At 37.4% G+C, this 21,150-nt stretch overlaps 1 protein-coding gene and 1 long non-coding RNA gene across 8 annotated transcripts in view; one reads left to right on the top strand and one right to left on the bottom strand.

The window, feature by feature from the left end:
- MIPOL1 (mirror-image polydactyly 1) overlaps positions 1–21,150 on the bottom strand; it is a 184,808-nt gene that overhangs the window by 53,352 nt on the left and 110,306 nt on the right. The window lies entirely within an intron of this gene.
- LOC147652640 (uncharacterized) lies at positions 15,194–17,569 on the top strand. Its single transcript, XR_015287636.1, has 2 exons — positions 15,194–15,643; positions 16,479–17,569. It is a non-coding gene; the product is annotated as an uncharacterized LOC147652640 (long non-coding RNA).

The raw sequence follows: 21,150 nt of genomic DNA, 5'->3' as shown, positions 1-21,150 counted from the left end.
CACCATTAATTTTAAAAGTCCAATTTCAATAGCACTGCAGGACTGCCTTGAGGGCCCAGGTACCATATAAATTATTTTTAAATCAGCGGATGATTTATAGTTGTAACAACAAATAAGATCAGGCTTCCACAGCAATTCCTTGACACATGAGCCTGAGCATTGGGCTGTTTTCCAATGTTTTTAATTCATGGTGTAAGTTATTAATTGTACAAATTGTAGAGCCCTTAACCAAGAGGCACATGTGTGAAAAATGCCAACTGTGGATTCTGCCAACTCTTTGGGACACAGTTGCGGAAAAGTTTCTTGGTAAATTAAAGACCTGTTATATGAGCTACAAACCCATGAAGGGAAATGCACATAGTTCAGCCTCTAAGTCTGCCAAACTCACTGTATAATCATGAACAGCTCTGCCTGTATGCCTCAAAATCTCTCTCCTAAAACAGAGCTCCCACTTGCTTCTGTTTCCTGTTTGTCTCTTAAGACTGTAAGTCCTCAAGGCAGGTGTTTTACTGTTTACTGTCAACTCCCAGTCATCTATGGGCAATTCATTCTGCTGGTTGATTAATCATGTCCTGGATACTTGGCTGATTCCTGGCAAATTTTATTGAATAGTGCATTGCACAAATGCAGCTACACAAGCAGTCTCTGAACCGTGCTGCTCGGTGGGTCATGTTGCACCCAGGGTTTTGCACTGCCCAGGTACAGGACCCACTGCTGTAATTGCTCCTGTGTGAGACATCCAGAAAATTTTAACAGGAAGTTCCCTGGTGAATAAAAACTTTCTTACTATATGGGAAGAAAGTAGCTTAACTTCTGCTTTAAAAGCAGAAAGTGTTAATGTTTAACATCTGAGTGACAGTGGTTTTGAGCTTCTGATACCAAAAACAATGTAGTGGATGCTGGCAAGCCCTAACTTCTGTCAGCAAGAGGTTAAAATCCTCTGCAGGTGAGCCTCTTGCCTGGTGTAGCTTGCTGCCTTGCAAGCAGAACTCACAGAACACAAGATGTTAGCCAAACCAAGCTATTTTCTGTAATTATACTGTTCTGTAGGTGAAACAACATTCTTAAAAATTGGAAAACACGCTTGAATCAAAGTAGGTGGTTTGTTCTAGAGGCCAGTAATTAACATCCTTGCCAATTTTCAGTGTACTGTGAAGTGTGATTGAAATGGTAGACTGGAAGGAAATGTTTGCAGCTGACACACCTACTCAGAGAGATTAACGGCTAGTCTCTTTGGAGAACTATCATAAAAAATACACCTAATGTTCCACTTGCCTTTCAGGACAAGAGTCAGAGGCACTGGAGTCTTAAGACTTTTATTTATGTCAGTTTTTCAGCAGAAAAAATGGCACTGATTGGACTGGGTTTGCATCTGGGTTTGTACCAATAAAAATAACAGCAGAATCAAGTTATTTGGATTTAAAAAAAACCCAACAAACCCAAGAGCTACAACAAGTGAAGGGAAGAAAAATAGACATTTTTTAGTCTCCTTAGTAACTTCTAGTGGAGTTGATACTAGGAAGCTTCACGAGACCAACAAAAATCCAAGTACAAGAGTCTCTGTGCACAGCATGCAGCCATGTGACAAAATGACCCATTGTTTCACAGGCCTGAAGGGTGGTAAACACAAATAAATAAGACCAATATCCTCCCAAGACAGAGATGCCTTCCTTCACTAGAAGAAGGAAAGCAAAACAGTGCCCATCACCAAGTTAAATTGCTAACTAAAACAATGGCATCTGCTCTACTATAAAGAATTTGGAAGACTCCTAAATGTATATTGAAATCCATCCATAGTGCACATGGCAAAAATCCTGCATGAGCTCACCTCTAGTAATAACAATAGCTGCTTGAGAACTTTTTAACAAAATATTGTTCTTCTGGAAAATGTCAAGCTGTGGAAATCAGAACTTTTCACAGAAATTGATTTGTTTTGATTAAATTGTTTTGGAAGGTAGGGTAAAGAAGAAGCAAGAAGAATTACACCCAGGTTCCTCTGGTGGTGGTTTCCCTTAGAAAGGTCAATTTAGAGTTGAGCTTGGTCACCTTTTGGTACAGGTGTCACTCTCAGCAAAATACCTGTTTAACCCTGAAAGGCTATTCTGATCACTCAGATACTGTGAAAAATATTTCTGAAGATTTAATTTTTTTTCTTTGTCCAGAAATTCCTACACTTTCATATTTGGTTTAATTTGCATAGATCCTTTCCCATTCTCTGGCCCCCTATCCGCCTTCCTGCGAAGGAGAATTCTCGTTTCCTTACTTTCTCATTTTGCATTTTAGCAGTTATTTGGTGAAGAATTGAATTTTCCAATTAAATATAAAATGTAATTGCTACCTATCAAACTTAAAATAGCTGATCTCAACTAAAGAAAATCTCAGTACTGATCTTTTTGCTGTTGCTTTTGCATCAAAATATTTAAAGGAACAATGTTATGTGTTTTCTTACCACAAAGTCTGGAAAAACACAAGGCTTAAGCAAAGGGAAACAGAGGGTAAAACCAGTTTTTATCTTTTCCTAATTCCTCTAGGGCAAACATGGGCACCCTCAACTGTAATCTAGATTGAAAGAGGTAAGAACACACAGCATCCTATGCTGTCAGGTTCTCTTTGGAACCTCACCTTTGTCTGAGAGATGGCTTTTGTAAGACTTCTCAATATTCAACAGAAGGAAAAAAAATCCAATTAACTTGACTAATAAATTTTCATAGCTTTATTTCCAATTGATTTATTTTCTCATGCATTTATAGACAGCATATATATTCCTCAACATATGTATCTATATATCTATATCTGTATCTATAATAAGCATTTATTTTTCCTTTCTGAGATAGGCTAAACAAACAACTTTTTTTGTTACCTCTGACTAAGCAGGCTCCTCATTACCCTGATCAATTTAAACACCTCTCTCCTCAGTATTCTTACTAATGCCAGTGGAAACCTCCTACCTGACACATTCTTGCATTCTTTTTGCTCACAATCACCCTCCAGCCTGTTCTCCAGCATACTGGTATTACCCAGTTGACAGTGGAAACTTATTCATCCTGAAAGGATAATACCTTACACTTGGCACCAAAATCCTACCCCACTGCTTTTGTTTTCCCAGTACTTGAGGCCATCCCAATCTTCCTGCAAGACAGCTTGAACCTACTTTGTATTAATAATATCTCCATGTCTTATTAACAACTCCCACCCCTGTATCATCAAGGAATTTTGTTGCTACACTGCTGCTCTTCATGCCAAAGGTTCTCAATGACAGCATTAAAGAAAACTGGTTCAGCACCAACTGGTAAGAAATTGGAGAGAAATTCCACTAGTGAAATCCTTGGACCTTAACATTTCTTCCTTCAAAGCTGTTTGCTGCTGCCTTCCTGCTAACTAGTTCCTTATTGCCTTTGACTAATCCTTCATCTCCTTCATGGGTACATGACATTTTGAAGACAGACATGAGCTAAACGTGCCCATTCTTCCAAACAAGAGACTCTGGGTGAACCCAGCTAACAGCAAGCAGCATTTCCCACATTAAGCTTGTGCCTGCTTGTAAAGTAACAATATACACATTCCCCACTGTAATTAATAATTTTCCATATGGCACAACCTATAAGCTTATGTGTCAGGTTATGTTAAAAAAGTTTCCTTGTCTAACTAACCAGTTATCATGTCAAAGAAGAATTCTTGCATGATCATTCTTGTGTGAAAAGTGTACTTCAATTTCACTCTTGATGGATCCATGCTTTAAAAACATTTTCTTTCCAAATTTACTTTGAAGCCTCACAATAAGGACTAACTGGTCTACAGTTGTCAAAATTACATTTTTTGCCCTTCAAAATATAGACGTTGTCCCTGCTAATTCCCTGTCATATTACACTGCACACAGCCTCATAAGATTTATTAAAGGACTTTACTATAATTCTTGGACTTTCAGGTACCAGCTCTTTCAGAGCTGGGGATGGCAACCATCCATTAACCCAATGCAAGCACAATAATTTATTGAACATCTACCACATACTCCATTTGCATACATTCACTTTTCTTAACCCTTGTCCTCACATCTTCATTGCTGAAAGAAACAAAAATTAAAATCACACTCTTTCAGACCTAATCCAGAATTATCCCTGATCTCCATGCCATTCTCAGATCAGTGGTGTATTTCCTCTTTCCTTCTTCTTATTGCAGTTGGTACACTATTGCTTGTTTCAACTTCCTTTCCAAGGGCAAATTTAGCTTAACCTCAAGCAATTTTCACTTGTCTCTATTATCTTCTGTTTTCTAAGACCTAACTTCCTTGCTTAGTAAGTACCCTTCTTGTGGACAACCTATTTGTACTTTATTTGTATAGAAATGATAACTGTCTCAATTAGAATGGGCATCCTGTCTACCCAGTGCAATTTCCCTTGGCTTGACTGAGATGTTAATGCACGAGTATTCCTTCACACAGTAATAGTCACTACCAACATCTTGCTTTCTACTGACACAGGATATTTCTGTGGATTAGAAGATGGTTGGGTGAGAAATCTGAGAAGTCTTCAAGTTAATTTCCACAATTTGTGGTCTCAGTCATTTACATTTGGTAGAGCTGCAAAGGGGAAAAGAGGGAAAAAGGCAGTAAGATGTCTTTCTGCTCTAGGTCCTATATTATCTGGAGTCTGAAATGGAATCTAGCCTGAGACAGACAACAGAGAATTGCTCCCATTTCTCGTGAGGAAGAAGTATGTTTCTGCTGATATTAGCAGGCTAGCTGCATAGGAAAAGCTCAGGTGTCTTCTCAGAGCAGCAGGAGATTGGGAAGGCAAATAAAGGTTTCTTTCTTCCTGAATTAGAATGAACATGCAAAAAACCCCAAGTCCAGAAAAAAAAATAAAAAACTGAAGAAATATTTTAATCTTACACTATTTTTAATGCTTTTACATTTTACACATCTTGTCAGTAAGAGAAATACATACTGCCTGATAGAGCAGGTCATGTTTTGACACATATGAGATCCAACCTCTAACCGTTCTGTTATTTTTACATTAGCAGCTGCTACTTAGTGCAGATTACAACAGCTCATCTTATTTTCTATATCAAAGTGTCAACATATCAAACTGTTTCACCAACAATGGAAGTAGGTGACGCTTTGATCTAGAAAAGAATATAAGCACTTGTCTCATTAATTAGGGGATCAGAGGTTTTCAGGGTCAAGAAAAAGACTCCAGCTAACATGAGAGGACTGAAAATGGCTAGCACTCTAATAACACAATAAGAATTCTTTTTTTTTTTTTAATCACAGTGCTGAAGTGTCAAATTGTTTCATTACAATACCAATGGGGACACATTGACCTAGAAAATTAGATAAAATGTTTCAACTTGCATTTAAGTATCAGTTGGCCTTGATGATTTTAAAAATTAAAAGGAAAAATTAGATTTTACTATAGTAGTTGTTAGAAAATATTGACACATCATGAAATGAACAATAACAAGACCAAATTTAAAATGCAAAAATTAAATGTTTTATTTTTGAAGTTTAAAATATAGGTTTCAATATTCACCAAATAAAACTTCTGGGAGATAAACTGAGCTGGGAAAGTTTGGAATAACTTGAGTAACTGAAATTATTAGAAATTCATGCAAGGTTGTTTCTCAACACACAATTTTCTAACAGCAATAGTTTTTCTAATCCTGTCTTGGAGTAAATGGAGCAACTGTATTACTGATCCCTGATGGATCTGCACTGCTGTGGAGGATCAGTTCAGCAACAAAGAATACAATGAAGAACCCAGCTGAGGGTTATTTGTGTGTGCGAATTTCAGGGTAAGGGTGGCAATTGTGGGAACTCTAACAGCCTTTAAGTTGCAGCCCTCACCAACCCTCTGCCACAACCACACCCGGGTTGACATACCCTTTGGGCACAAAGGAAAGGTATCTCAACAGCAAACATGACCTTTATGAGTTTGCAGCAGGATGAAACAATTAATCATAATATTTTACTCTACGATCTAATATTAATGTAGGTCCAATTAAATATCTGTAATGAAACTTTTTTTTTTAATAAAAAGTATTATCTCACTGCATTGTGAAGATACACTGGTTTAGATGGAAGTATTTCTGAGGAATGTCAGACAGGATTTCTGACAGAGGGGAGAACTCCTCCCCAGCCATGTGATTAGGTTATTAGTTTTGAATGCAGAAACCTAATGCTGAGTCCCAGCTCCTTCCATTAACCCAGTCTGGGCAGCCTGGTGGACTCCTCCCAGTGAGAATGCTTCCCTGCTCCAAAGTCATGTGAATTACCCATGTTTCTGGTGACTGTCATTGTCTGTCTTCTCTCTCTGTGACTGACAAAAATATTTTTTTATTAAATGACCAAGTATGTGAAAAGCAGATCCAAACAGGGACATCATGGAAAAGGAAATGAACTCCAGAATTCAGCCATCAAAATGTTTGAGAGTGTCAAACTTGGATAAGGGAGCTGAAATAAGGCTTTCACATACATGATGTGAGAGCACCAACTGTGGCTTTTTAACCTGTATAATTTTATTTTACTTTACAAAGAATATATTAATGTTTTCTCTTACTGCATTTAAAAATTTTAACCCCATAATCCTTTTTTTTACTCCAAAATGGAGTTGCCATTTTCAAGAAGTGTGGTTCATATCTATCTTATGTCACCTTCCTCAATTCAGCCTTTATGTTATCTGTAATTTATATTTTAAGGATTTTTTTCAGAAGACTTGTAAAAGATGTCACTATCTGACATTCAGTCTCTTGTCTCCATCACAACAATTTCCCCAGTGAGAATACATTATCATACCAGGTGAACATTGCCTGCATGGTTGTCCATTTCTAAGAGAGCCTGTTTTGACTGGGATGACAGCAACAGGTCACAACAAATAATACACAGATTGTGCAATTAGGAAAAAAAATAAATCAACAAATAGCTTTTTACTGCTCTGAGAAAGAAAATTAAAGAATATAATAGCAATTTTGCCAAGACTAGGAATATATCTGGTTAATTTTATTACAATAAAAGCAAACAATATAATTATGCCTGAGATGTGATGCCTTATTCTTGTACTATGTGGTCACACCACATTGGGAAGCAGCTCACTGTACCAGCAGTATTTAACAAGCAGTTCACTCTTTTACAAGCACATATTACAAGCAGATTTGCCCAGGGAAGTGGGCCCATCCCTGGAGCTGTTCAAAGCCAGGCTGGATGGAGCTCTGAGCAACCTGCTCTAGAGAAAGGTGTCCCTGCTCAAAGCAGAGGGATTGGAATTAGACAACCTTTAAGGTCCCTTCCAACCTATGATTCTATACTTCATCAATTATCACATTATGTAAGAAAGCATCTGTATAAAATGCTCACGATAAGTTTCAGTATTATTCTGTAATATGCTATACTTCTTCCAAGCAGTATACTGATATACTGAAAACAGCAGGAAAACTTACCTATTCAAAGGAAAATCCAAGGCATGTGGTAAGATTGTGAGACTAATACATGGAACCATTTTATTTTAAAGAATGGTTTAGGGAGTGACGACAATTCATTTGGCATTCTGCCCTTGTGAGTCAAAACTGCAATTGACTTCTCAGGGTCAAGATTTCATGTACAGCTTCCATTCATTTGCATACACAGGCAAAAACCCCAGAGATACCATCATACATTCCCACTGTGGATATGGACAACTAGCTAATGATACTGCAAGTCTTATTTTAGGTAAGATACAACTGTAGTGTGTGACAAAAAGGCCCTTGAAAACTTCTGAGGATGAGAGCTCCAAAATACACGCTCATACCTGGACTGGGCTTTGCACATAAGTGATGCCATGTGCAGAGACCCTGACCTTTTAGTAGGAGGGATTTTATTAAGAACACAAGCTTGGGGTGCTTTAAAGAGCAAATAGATAGGACTCCATACACAGGTAGGTAGATACTTGATTCACTACTAAATCACAATGTACACTGTGAAAAGAACATAAAAAGAAAACAATCAAGAATACTATAATAGAGAAAGAAAAACCCATTCATGACAGTGATTTCTGCACAGCAGCCATGGCTTTACAATCTATGTGAAAATCACACATGTAAGTCAATTTCTTTACTTCTCAGACTAAATACTGCTTACAGCTATGGACTTGTGGAAAGAAAACATTACTTCATGTTCTGTAATTCAGGTTTGGCCTTGGTGACATCACATACTTTTTTTCTCATCTAAAGATCAGTTTGGAAACAATGGAAAAACATCAGCAATACAGATAAACTTGTCATTAAAAGGTAAAATAAAAGATAGTGCTTTGTACATGGTGCAACCATGTACCCCCTCATGGCTCCATAGGTAACTGGACTGGGAAACCTTTATGACATATCAGGTTACCAAATATAAGCTTAAAACAAAGGATTAAAAACCGTCTCTGATTTACTTTAATAGTAGGCATGTTTCCCTCAACTCTGAGAGGCCTGACTTCATACCATGAAGATGATTGCACTACACATGAAATCTCACTGGCAATCTTAGGGAAAATCAAGAAGGAAACAACCATGTAAGCTGGAGTGAGCTGAAGAAACCTTCCCAAGTGGTGTCTGAGTCCTACTGGCAGGTTACTCTGAGAAAGCTTCAAATGTCAGCACCCACGATAAACCCATTGTCCACAAAAATTACTTTGGCCACCTATGATTTCAAGTCAGTATCTGACACAAACAGCAAATTGTCAGCACAGGATCCAAAAGGTAATGTCATGTTGTCTCAGAAGCTTTGTGGTAACAAAGACCCTATTCAGTAAAACCAACTTTACCCTCAGCCCCAAAAGTGTCTTATCCAGTTTGGGGCGGAACTGAATTGTGAGAATAATAGAAGAAAGTTTGTTTTACAGTCAGACATGTTTTATCTGTGCAGCAGCCAGAAACTGTGTGCTCTCAGGGCTCTACATTTTTGGCACATTTTTGAGGCTCCACTAACAGACCCCAAACTAACCACAGCACCCAACTCTCTATTGCTGAAAAGAACAGACCAGAAACCGTGTTCTGACCTTGAGATCTACTGGCATGACCTTACTCATGTTAAAAAATGGTCAAAAGTTCTCTTCCATTCACTGCTAAAAGGAAGGGCTGCTAACAGCAAGAGTGTCAAAGGACCATAGGCCCTGGCACACAGTATGGTTCAAAAGCATCGTCTGGGAGAGCGGGTTAAAACCATGCCAGAGAGCTCTCTAAAAGGCTGCATGAATGGTTGCATGTCATTGTGCAAGTCCATGTCCTGATCCTATTTTTGTTACTAGTCTAAGTACAGATAACTGGTCTTACCAACTAACAACGGATTAATAAACTTGATTAAGGTTGATAAATGTGACTTTCTCTCATTCCTCCCTGTAGGCTGGTGAGGCACTCAACTGTTAAACAGGTGTCACCCACACCTCCATTTCAAGGATGCAGGAGTAATTCTTCCACAGGCAAATCTTTCTAACCTTTCTTCATCATTCAACCTCTACTGCAGACTCCTTAGAGTGAACTCCTTGGCTTTGACCAGCCATTGAAGATGTCCTGTCAGTGCTGTTTGAACTTAGTTGCCCTTGTCAGCTCTGATTTCAGTGTGACACCAGTCCAACAGAAACAGTCCAACTGAGACACTCTGCAATATTTCCCAAAGCTCTTCCCATATGAAAAGACATCATTGAAATCATTCATGCTCTGTAAGAGGGGAAAAAACCAGCATGCAAGGCAGTAACTCGAGGGAAAAAGGAGTTAACAATTTACGCTTCAAAGCTTATAACAGATGCTAAGTGGTAATACTCTCCAAATTAAAATCTTTCACACAAAGAGACAGAATGACTGTTACCTCCTGACAGACAGTACTACTGCAGAAGGCAGCAGTGTCTAATCACATCATCAGAATTTAACCAAAATTCTTTCATAAAAGACATGTGTCTGTAGAAGACTATAAATATGAATTGGCCCAATTACATCATATTACTCTTACAGGATTTGGAAGAAAAGGCAGGCAAGAGGTTGAGAGTTAATGTTTATTGCTTCACCTTGTGGTCTTCACCTTATGGAAAATGAATGACTAGCAAGTATACATATGCAAATTTATCTGATATTTTTGCAAACAAAAAACCACAGAACCAAAGTGCTGAGTTCAAAAGCTTTTGTTGCATCTAAGAAAAGAAAAAAAAAAATTTATTGAATAAAAGTATTTGTTATCAGGAAATTTAGGAATAAGAATTAATCCGTGTGTATGCCTCACATTGACACGTCCAGAGCATAACTACTAGGACATTCTCAAAGCAACTTTGAATCTGGCAAGCCTGTTAGTATCCTCATTTGATATCTGAAGTTCCTATCAAACAATATATCAAAAGGATTTGAGTTCTTTCTCCAGGTGGATTATGCCATGCCTAGCATTTTTGGGAAAAAGACAGGAGCTCCATGTCTGCTGTTGAGGCTGGCTGTAGGCTTCGTGACCTTGAGCCACTTGTGCAACTGGAGTGACTATGAATTTCTGAGACACTGTGAACAAGGCACCATCATGTCTCCTGTGATGCAAGCATCCTGAATAGATAGTTTGGAACAGTTTCAGTCTCTATCCATTCAATGCTAGCTGTGTAAAAGGGATCAGTCGTACTGAGTCTGAGTAGTTGATTCTGAACAGAACAACTCCCTGCATCTTGCTTTCTCCACAATTTTACATCAATGCTTTCTACCCAAGCAGAACTCAGAGTACAGACTTAAAATTAATGAAAAGCAAATAGAGGTGTTTGTGAGAACATACATTTAAGTCTTTACAGGAAACAATTGTCTGATGGAAATAGTACAGGAGAAAATTTAATAGAGGGCACCTTCGTATCAAACCAGCAGGTAATGAACCCATCCATGGCTTGTTATGGATGCTATATTTTTGGACAAAATCAGTTGATATAGATGATTTACCATCACTCAGGACTCAAAAGTATGTTCTGATACTAAAGATTTCTGCTCCTTTCTGTTAAAAATCTATTTACTAAATTTTTTATGAGGTAATCATATTACCTTCTGCTGCATATCAATTCAGCTACATTCTACTAGATCTTTACATTGAACAAAAACATTATTTTCAGTTCCTTTGTACGTTTTGGTGCTTAGTTGCCTAAATTTCTGTTGCAACTCAGACTCAACTACATTTCAACTGGGAAAAAAGGTAATATTGTAATCTTTAGAGTAAGGAGAGTGAATGAGAAAAGGGATACATTACCCATGATAATTTTCTTAAATACTGTTAACTTGTGAAATAAAATAACACAATCCACTGAAAAGAAACATTTTTCTCAACTATCAAATCTTCCAGCAACTTTCCACAGTATAATCTTTCCTCTTATTTGTGCAAGACTAAAGAAATAATTTTGATCGACAAAGATTGTTGTATACAAAAAAATCTTCCTGATAAACCCAGACAGCAACCACTTCCCTGTGTTACTATCTTAAAATTTTAGCCGATGCTTTTGTTTTTTTTATTCGAAATATATACTCTACTTTTTCACTGCACCTATTAGACATTTCTAAACTTGAACACCTGTTGAACTAAACGTGTCTTGCCAGAATATTTTTAATTATGCAATCTGTATTCTGTCAATGGCAAGCACTTGAGCAGAATTTCTTTTATACTTTTCAACATACCCAGCAGACAATTAAGAACTCAGTGTACAGAAAGATCTGCCAACTGAAATGTTAGTAAGGCAAGTTTAATCAAGTGATCTTGACTAACTTTTACCAAAGAACCACTATTCTCATCATCAGTTTATCACTTCAAAATAGCACTTTAAATGCTATTTCTTAGAAATTTTTATTGACTCAAGTCTTCCACACAATCTGTAATACATGCCTGACTTGCATAATACTTCAGCCATAGATCTATTAATGCTTGAATACTTTTTTTTTCATGGGTAGCACAATGAATGCCAAAATTGTCTCCATCTTTTAAGAAAATTTGGTTTTGCAGGGAAAATCCTGACCCATTGAAGGCAACAGAAGTTCACTGTTGACTTCAATGGGATTAACATTTCCCTGTATTTGTATACATGCATTTTCCCTATTTAGTGATGAGTATTCCAATTACATGTGTGCTGCACCCAAGGATAAGTCTAATTAAGAGAAATGTCTTTGAATTAGTGTTTGATGACTGATACTATAAATATAGATATTTAGACAACCATTGTGCAGAACCCTCTTCAATTCTGTAGTAATAAAATGGTGAGATATTTCTGCAGTGCAAGGTGCCACCTGACATTTACTTTTAAACTAACCAACATACGTGGGTCTCATCAGAGAAAAGAAAAAACACTGTCTGTACTACAAATTTTGCAAAGAGTCTGAAGAGCAGTATAAAAATTCTTAAAAAACCACCACTTTCAGAATGAAGACACTTTTTTGGGGAAGGGGTGCAGACTCCACTCATCCACAAACAAGGAAACACATTACTTTCTTTTGGAAGCTGCTGGATTGGCAGCCCTATTGCATAAGCATACTGTAGTCGATTATCTCTGTTGTACGAGACTCCACAAAATGCTTTTGATCCATTTTATCTTGCAACTTAGCAAAGAAATGTTGCAATAAGAAACAGCACCAGAGATCTGAAAAACTTAAGCTCTGGATTACCATATTGTGTTGTCCTGCCATTCAGTGTGTCAGACAAAGGCAGTGGTGTTCAAAGTAGAAAAAGAAAAAAGAAACTGGCCACAGAAAGTGCCGAGAACAGAGTAAATAATATTCCTCCACATCCTTACTCTTTCATAGATCTGTTGTTAAAAGAGTTGCAGCAATTAGGCTTTTGTTAATTACCAGCTGTTGAAACAGATGTGTTGACTGTCCTTATTAGCCAACAGCTGGGACAGGAGAACAATTGATGCTCTCTAAAATCAACAGCCAGCTGCTTTGCAGTAATTATCTCCTATGGATAATACAGGTGATAAAAGCAGCAAAGAGGTTATGAGTTTCAATAACCAAGGTACTGTTATTGAATATTACTGGAATATATGGTTAATTTCAAAAAATGAGTAGAACAGTAAGTTGCTACGTCTGCTTCCTATCTGCATTATGTCAAGGTCATGCAGTATGCAAATAGTGGGGGAAATATAACCAGAAAAACACCCCAAAACACCACAATTAAAAAAAAAAATAAGCCTCTTACTTGATTTTAATGTCTTGGTGATTAAGAAATGCTTTCTCTTTCAGGTGACTATGACTAGATGTCAGTCATCATTCACTCAGTTTCCCATATGCCTCTCTTTGCATTCAATTTTACCATAAATGACTTTGGAATGTACAGATGGCTATTCCTACCTGTTGGGAAATTTTATCATACAATATGTAATAAAGAAATGATTAAAGAGGGGGGGCCATCCCTCTAGAGAGTTAGATTCTAGTCTCAGGCACGTAATCAAATCCTAAGGAAATTCACTTCACTTCTTGGAATTAAGTTTCCCTAGCACTAAAATGGGAGAACTGTGTTTATCTTAATCGATCACTTTATGATTGATGACTTTAACATACTATTTAAGTGCAAAGTAATGCTTGCATAATACATTACTGTAACAGTAAAAAAAACCCGCATGCTTTTCTCGCAGTGATATACGTCAAAGGTTATAAAATTAATAGTTCTTTAAGAAGCCCCGGCCTGGGAGCCACAAGAATAAGTCCCAATATCTAAATGGATGTAATATCTAAATGGAATATACTAACATAGGTAGTCAGACAGTTTTTACTTACCTTTGCTCCTGCTCTGATTTATATTTTCTCATCTTGATACCCTATTAAATGCATTCAAAGAAAAGCAAAGCAGAGATTTTAAACCACTTCTATTAGCCGCTCAGTTCATCTCAAGCCAACAAAAGATATGTCTACAAGAACCTACAACCAGGTCTATTCACTAATTAGTCTGTACTTAAAGACACTGCCTTCCTGAAAGCAGGGATTAAGGCTGGTTGAATACTCTGCCTTTCATAGATCTCCCTTATGTCTCTGTTGGGTCATCATAAGCAGCTTGTTCTCTGAGCTTTAAGTAAGGAAGCTTGAAAATCAGTTCTGGGCTCATCAGTAAGCACTGGGGAAATTAACAGGAACTACCAACATTTTAAGGGACACATGAAAAAATTAACTAGCCAGATTTTTCAGTAATAGGGATGAGTAAAAACATATACTCTCATGGTAGCTATACTTTAAGAAACATGCACTGCAGTGTACACTCTTATTTTGAGATAAAGCAAAGCAATGTACTTCTCTGCTCCCACATGTCATTACAGCAAGAAAATGGACATGGCTCCTTCAGTGCACATACTCCCATCTATTATCAGGAATCCACTGCACACTATGAAATAAACAGAAAAATTGAGTCTAGTTGTTTCCTACTTTTGGAAGAATGATAAAAATAATGAGAAGAGGAAAGGAGCAGGAATGGGTTTAAGCAATGGCTTTTAATTTGTTTTTTATTATCTCATTTCTCCAGCTGCTTCTCTCTACTTTTGCAGTGCTTTGAAGCCGTTGTACTGGGTTTTCCCCTGGAAGGCAAAATTTGGCTCTTTGCCTTTTGTTTGTCATCCATGAATGAGTTGGCGGAGGGGATTGGGCACAGAGGAAAGTTTTGGTCCCTGCTTGGTCTACAAATGCAGTTTAGACTGTGCCAACGAGGATAATTTGAGCAATGACAGAGCTCTTCTGCCTTAGGAAGACATTAGAAGAAAGGTTTCTATCCAATGTGGACAGATAATTCAGGATAGAATTGGGAAATTCTTCAGAGCTGGTGTTCTGGAAGTTTCATGGCAGCACCTACCACAAAGGAAGCAGGAAGCTGAAGCCTTAAAGATGAAAATGGTGGTGAACATTGTTTCATTCTCCTCAGTCAAGACACACTACAGGAAATTTTCAGACTGCATGTACTCAGCAAGAGCCTCTGCTGCCTAAATCCTCCAGTTGAGATGGCCAATTCAGGCCTCTGAACCGGTCACAGTTGGAAGTATATCTCTGCAGAATTAACCACCAGCCCTACTCTGAGAGGAGAAAAGCACCTGAGGGTGTGTACTGTGTGGCCACTGGCATGCTGACAGGGAGCTGAAAGCACCTGGACTTTGGTCCCCTGTCTTGCAACAGTCACAGCCTGGTAACACAGAGTTTTGAATCACCACCTAATTACAGCAACACTTCCCAGCTGAAAAACAGACCTAAAAAGATCTGAATTAACACATGAATCGAACACATTGTGTCGGCTGAGCCCTTGTGAACCTCCCCTGCACCAGGGCCACAGCAAGTCTGTACCAGTGAACTTAATCCAATATATTTCAATTTCTTGGTATCTACCTTGCTAGCAAACCCTACCGCACATAAGTGTGAGCCAATGCACAATGTGTTTCCCTTTGTATTTTGTTTTCAAAAAAACCCTCTAGAGACAGCACAGGCCAGTTCCCCAACAATGTAAAGTTGAAGACTGCTGGCCAAATAAAAACTTTTCTGATGTCTCATAAAATCTTTGTAAATGTGACAATCAAGCCCTCAAGAAAATTCACCTGGCAACAGCTGCATTGAAACAAAGTTACTGCAGCAACAAGTAACGTCACAGTGTTAATAATTGACATGGAAAGAATGAAAAGGTGAGCAAGGGATAAAGAGGACAAAGGAGAGATTTCAGTATAAACTTCTGCTGGTAAGTAATCAATCAAAATTAAGATTGAAAGAGTGGTATGAATGTAATATTGAAAACTGAAGCGAGTTTGATATCTTGGACTGCTGAATGGGGCTTGTAAAACTCCATTTTCTGCAGCCTGATTTGCAAAATTTGACAAACAAATCCCCTGCTGATTTGAATCTACTTTCATTCAATTCTCCCCAGAAACTAAAGCAAGCACAGGAACAGTGGCTTCTCACGTTTGCTGTATGCAGGAAAAGAGTCATGCAATGCCTGCTTCTGCAGGTTAAGGCACGAATTAGCAACACAGTGGTAATGAATGAGTTTCTCGATTTACATAATCTAACAAAAGACCACTCCCCTCGGGGGAGGAACTACATCCTAGAAGAAACTGTTTAGAAGAAACTGTTTCTGATGACGAAATTATCAATAGCCCTGGGTGAAATGGACTACTATCCTAATATCCACCACTACTATTGCCAGAGGTCAAAGCAGCAAGAAAAAGTGAGACTTGAGACTACAAGGTAAAGTACTAAGAAATCAAGATTTGTTTCCTCAACTCACATTTTTTCTGTATTCCATAATGAAGTGACCAAATTTGGATTTTTATATTAAAACCTGTAAATTACCACTGTTTCACCAATTTATACCAATATTACTCTGCCCTTTGGCCCAGAATCCTGGTAGCTGGTAAAATTTAAGTGTTTTCTACAAAAGATACACCCTAAATTTAATTGAAGTGTCAGAGTTAACAAAAGAAAGATCTTATTCTGTAAAATGAAATAGTTCAAAAGAGTGGACTCACAAATTTAAGAAGTTTTCAAGCTTAGACCCAAAACCTACTGTTTTTCAGTGAAGCTGGTGGCCAGTCTCAGTTCATGATGTGTGAAGATACACTGAAGTCCTGCCATTACTCAAAGATGGAAATCCAGCTGTGCTCCACCTCTTGGGAAAGAAAGCACTAATGCAAACCAGCTCTTAGTGACATGTCAGTAGCTGCTCAATGAAGATGCCACCAATATGACTTTTTTTTTTTCTATTTAATTTTTTTAAAAAAATAATAATAAAAAAATCTTCCAGCAAAGAGTTAGTGATACCTTATGAAATAGAAACAATTAAAGATGAACTGCAACTGTCAAAATTATGTCACAGGAGTCTTTGCAGTTCACTGGACTTAATTACTTAGAGTCCAAAGCTGCTTCTATTGACGTCAACACAAGTTGTCAGAGTAGGGGCAAGGGGTTTCTTTCTGGTCTAGTCACTAATAAGTTGTTACTGTAGGCAAGAATTAATAAACTTCTTCTTTCCTACAAAGATTAATTAATTTTTCAGGCTTCAAGAAAATGATACTTCTACAGTCAAAAAAGCATTATTTAATACTTGGGCTGTCTGCTGAGGCCTCACAGTGTGACACAAATTTAAAATACAACATATTATAAAACTTAGCTTTCTTTTTAATTTACTGCACTGTGGTATTCTGAAAAATTCTGAGAACTTTATCCAGCATCCAGGTGGTATATAACCTTCCACAAAAAGTCTTGCTTTAACATCAACCAAATGGCAGCTTGATTGCCAGTTTCTCTGGAAAGAAGCTGTTTTATATAAAACAAAATTTGTATCTCTCTTAGATAAACTGCTAGGTCAGAGTCTGTAGCCAACAATGGTTTTTCAACCTTCGGCAATTACTCCATTGACAGGCTTACAAGCTAAACTCTTTGCTTGTCCTGCTCTCCTCAAAAATTTTTAATTTATTGATATATTATTTTAAAGCATCTTTTGTAACATGCCTTGTATTATATTTTGGAGAATTATGATGAGGGATAATTGCTTCCTAGTAGCTATAAATATAATTGTTATTGTAATTATACCATTTAGGTTGAAATATTTGTGCTACATTGAAACTAACTTCTTGTACCTACAATAAAATTCAAAACTCAGAAAAAAGCTCACGGTGAATAAATATTAATTGACAAATTCAAAGTACATTTGATGATACAAGTATCTTGCAATATCACCATTACTGCACTGAACTAAATTATTATTGTAACAAAATGGAACTTTCCCAAAGTTTGTCAAAAATACAATAATTTAAACTAACCATTCTTACTCTTTCCTCCACTGTAATTTTAATATACTCATTTTACAGTTGTTAGACCACAGGAAGAAACTCTTCTAAGGAACAAAGATTAAATCAAGAATATTGATTAGAAAAGTTTCATACACTGACATGCAACTAAGAGTTCAATTTTATGAAGAACACTTTGTTAAGATGGTAAGTGATAGCTTAAGGTTTTTACAAACTAGAAATGGAAGGACAACACCATGGAATCTGTCTTAAGGCTAGCATCACCTCCTAAGCACGAATCTAAAAAAGTAGATATCATTAGCAACTGATAGGGCAAAAAGAAGGACAAGAAGAAATATATCCCTCAGGTTCCAGGGAACACATCTTTATTTTGTTTTACTGTGAGGAATAAAGGACGAAGCCATGCAACCTCTCACTGTCAATGCCTTACCAAGCTTCTAACAGAAACCCATTCAATACCTGCACCTTAAGCAGTTCTCAGCTCGTTTGAAGTGGAAGGAGCTATTGTTCACCAACCAGAGTCACCTCCCTATCACTGCAGTATCTACAACACAAAACCTCTCTTTGGTCACAGAGCAAATTAAGACAGGATCCAAATTCAGTAGCTCAATTCAAATGCAATGTTAACACACCTGAGGATTGATTTAAGATTTATTTTAAACTGTTTTAAGTAGAAGAGACACAAAGTATTATGTACATCTAGATCTTAATACTGGGGTATATATGGCCACACACATCTGAACACAACTCTGAGTGTACCTTTCAACAAAGACCTATGTATATAATTTACACACAAATACTACACACATAGAAATTATGCCATTTATCTCCTCTTCCTTTGGCCACATGAAGTGGCACTTCCAAACATCATTTCACCTACCATCTGTATTCATCTTAAGAAAGGGCAAACTGCCTTGAGGTGATATATCCCCCTCCTTATATTGGCTACAAATGGATCCCTGACAAGTGGCAGCTAAAGCTGGGTGAGCAAACCCCTTACTTGGAAGAATATTAATAAGCTCATGAAGTCAAGTACAGAGATATCAGGAAATACCAGAGGTAAGGCTGCCAGGACATACACATCATGATGCTACTTTTAGGTGCATGGTCATTTTTTTTGCAGACATCTGTCTAATTGTTGCACAGAGTGGACCTATACCTTGGCATGAATCACCACTGCCCACTGAAAGAGCCTGTAACCCGTTTATTCCTGTTTCTTTTGTTGCAGCCAACAGGATGGGACTGCAGTAAAAGACCAAATATGCTTCATATTCAATGTAGCTGAATGCTGCTCAGCAGCTGTGGAATGTATCTGTCTTTTGATGACACCACCTTAGCATGAATTTACTGAAAGTTTTCAGAGGGATTGATAGTATGTTTCCCATTTTCTGACTGTGCAAAATAAATCCCTTGTGTCTAATCTGCCAAAATACCCTGCACTCACAGCTGCAACTGGAGTGAATGGGAGACAGAACATAAATGCTATATAAGGTCCTCATAGCAGAGGACATGAAATTAGATGAAATTTCTGAAAGCAGCAACTACACTGAAAACTATTTAGAGGAAAATTAAAATGTAATTGGCTATCCACAGTTATTGCAAGTGAGAAAGTTTATTTCCAGCATTTTCTGTCTGTCATCCATAACTGAAAAACCAGGCAGATTTCAATCTGTGAAACAGCACATCAGTGAAAGAAGGGACTGTATGAACAGGACAGACTACACCACACAAGTAGGAGGCTAATCTTCTCAGTTGGAAACTAGCTGGAGCAGCCAGGATATTAAATCAGCAACACAAGGGGAGATTATTTGGAAGGCAAATGAGGTACATGCTCAAATTCAGCACCTAACGAGCAAGTTGAACCAATGTGGCAAAGAATATAATGAAAGGAATCTCCAATTGTTTATGCTTTGATCCTAGGAATCTGGGTAAGCAGCAAGAGGAAACTCTCATTGATGGGAATAAATTTTATATAACCAATATTACTAAAATCTGTTGGGCAACTGGCATGTTGAAGTCCCTGATTAACAGGAAGAATAAGAGAGGCAGAATGGAAACAGGATGCCTTAACACAGCCCTCCCCCACCATGCCATTATTCCTTTTAGAATGATCAGTAACACAGGACCACAGCTCTTGAACACGTAGAGGTCAATATGCTAACTAAAATAACTTAAGAAAGACTTGCTGGTCAGCTAACAAGGACATAGAACAAGTTTTGCTTCAGCACATTTTTATAATCTTTGGAAAGGAAAAGAATTATGCCATAGGGCCAGTTTAGCACGCATATTCTGTGAGGCCTTAGTGGACAATTATAAACTAATATTATATACTTCAAAAACCATATATTATTTATGAGCATGAGGTAAACAATCTCATTACAAAATTAGAAGTATCAGTCACTGAAATAGATATTGATATCCACTTGGAGATAAGTGATAATGAATTGATTGAATTCTACATGGGAAAAAGCAACCAGAATCTTTACAAGCACAGAAATACTTAAACAAGTATTCAAAATACTTGAGAGAAAAAAGGATGGCAGAATATCATAGAAAACTGGGGAGTCCTTTATAGTCCTGGCTATAAAAAAAGGGACCTCACAACCAAGTAAAAGTACAGCTCCTTTTTCATGTAGAAAGTAAATAAAATAAAGTTATGATAAAAAAAAAAGCCAGGAGTGTTCAGTATATATGTGGTCTGTCTTTGAAAAAATCAGGATGGTATAGTTCCAGTTGAGGTAGAATGAATAAGCGCTTTCAGTTTATTAGAATTTAAGGATGGATAAGTTTTACACTTACTTCATTAATTCAGACAATTTTCACTTTAGGTGTTGCAGTGTTAAAATACCAGGACATTCCCAGACTGGAAGAGCACTAATAATGTGCCAATAGGAAAAAAAAAAAAAAAAAAGACTAGTGGGATTAAAGCTGGGCCATATGAGTGAAAACACTGGATTCAATTAATACAGATTTTAATGGAAGACTATAATTATTCCCAGTCAACACATTTTTGGTAGAATAGGTCTTGCCACACAAATTTGATTTCCTTCTTGGATAAGATTAGAAGGGGATGTTGTACAGTGATGTTTTAGGCTTGCACTTGTCAGACGTAATAAATTGATGAAAGAATCACTACACATCATCAAGAAAAATTTCTTAAGTGGGTTCTGATTGGAATGAAAGTTAAAACCTCACAAATCCCCCGTGTTCCAAGAGGCAACTGTCACTGAGTACTACTAGAATACTAGCAAGGTTGCACAGGTGTCAGCAATAGCATTCTCTTATTCAACATATCCTTCAATAATGTGGAAACAGGTAGACACAGCTAGAAATGTTCATGAACATAAAATAAGGAAACAACGACGATGAAACAATGTTTTGGGTCACTTGGTGGGGGTATTCAAATCAAGGACATTTTAATAAAACCAAATGCAAACTC

The sequence above is a fragment of the Cyanistes caeruleus genome, chromosome 6 (assembly GCF_971803275.1).
Source record: "Cyanistes caeruleus chromosome 6, bCyaCae1.hap1.1, whole genome shotgun sequence".
NCBI lineage: Eukaryota > Metazoa > Chordata > Aves > Passeriformes > Paridae > Cyanistes > Cyanistes caeruleus.
The sequence above is the reverse complement of the archived record's forward strand: the minus strand, read 5'-3'. Positions and strand labels throughout refer to the sequence as shown.